At 33.6% G+C, this 1,324-nt stretch overlaps 1 protein-coding gene across 1 annotated transcript in view; it reads right to left on the reverse strand.

Annotated features, from left to right (window-relative positions):
• The window catches only part of LOC107573536 (GTPase IMAP family member 6-like), a 38,709-nt gene extending 37,964 nt beyond the window's left edge, over positions 1-745 (reverse strand). Inside the window, exon 1 of the mRNA XM_016259970.1 lies at positions 710-745. The gene's annotated coding sequence lies outside the window, so the exon portion shown is untranslated. The remainder of the gene's footprint in view (positions 1-709) is intronic.
• Between the last annotated feature and the right edge of the window lie 579 nt (positions 746-1,324).

Below are 1,324 nucleotides of genomic sequence, written 5' to 3' on the forward strand. Positions count from 1 at the left end.
TTTAATGGTAATTTTTTCATTCACAAATAGTTTCCCATCCTATCCAATAAAGAATCTACCTAAAGAAAGAACCTATCTAATAAAGAATAAAAAAAACTATATTACAGAGAAGTATTTAAAGAAAATCCATGCATTTAGATGCTTTCTTTGTGTATGATTGTTTGAATCCCATTGTAATGTCTCTGTAATGCCATTCACAATCTGTTAAGAGGTTTTTAATTTGTTTTTTTATTTAAAAAAATGTTATAATCATTTTAATTTAATTAAATAAACACAAATGCATACACATGTATAATTATAACTATCATTATTTTATGGATTTGTGTGTGATCCATTGGCATTTTGACGGTTTAAGCATTAATAAAACTAATAATAAAAAAAGGAAATGTCCCTGAACACGGAAGAAAACACGTTGAGGAATCAGAATTAGAGGCTAAAGTAAACAGCATTTACGATCCGTTTCTTCGACTAACTATAGGCTACCGCGGGCAGATTCTTATTTCGCGGAAATTTGTATAATATATACATTGTGACAAACGTCAGCTGTTCATGAATTGTGCCTGACTCGTTGAGGAAACGCCTTGCAGGTAAACTCCTGATCGATTTTGAGCGTAATATTTAAAATGAAATGTATAATATAATCTCATATAATGTCGAGACATGCATCACAACATCATGGAAGTTATGAGAAAGACATTGCTGGACTTACCAATAATTCTAATGGAAACTGTTGTGTTCCACGGCGTTCTGAAATGGCGTTCTAAAGATGAACTCAAACTTTCAGTTTCGATTTCTTCTCTTTAGGGGTGGGCGGATCACTGCGGTCAAGCCAGCCGCACCTCAGAAAAACACGGTCAAGCCAGCCGCGAGTGAAATTACTGTGTGCGTGTATTGCTATAATTACGGTAACAGCAGAAACAACACAGAGGGAACGCGCTTTCAGAGCACTTTCCATCTAGACGCTCAGAATTGAGATATGATGACATTTTTTAGGATTTGTTTTGCCCATCTGCTTTAATATTCGTGTAATTTATTGTTGTCTTTGACTGTTCTGTATTACTATAATTTTCAAAGGATAATATTACACTTTAGAAAGCTATAAAGACCTAATTTCTAATAAGTATAAAAAAACAATGGTCGGTTCTTATAAGGGACGTCCCATACTATATGCACACCTCATATCAAACCATTTTACTGCAGCATTTTGGAGATATCGGACATTATTACACTTTAAAGGGCTATAAAGAACACATTTCTAATAAGTAGAAAAAAACTATGTTCAGTTCTTATAAGGGACATCCCATACTATATGCACACCTCATAT

This window comes from Sinocyclocheilus grahami, unplaced genomic scaffold, assembly GCF_001515645.1.
Source record: "Sinocyclocheilus grahami isolate Dianchi unplaced genomic scaffold, SAMN03320097.WGS_v1.1 scaffold1970.1, whole genome shotgun sequence".
Classification (NCBI taxonomy): Eukaryota; Metazoa; Chordata; class Actinopteri; order Cypriniformes; family Cyprinidae; genus Sinocyclocheilus; species Sinocyclocheilus grahami.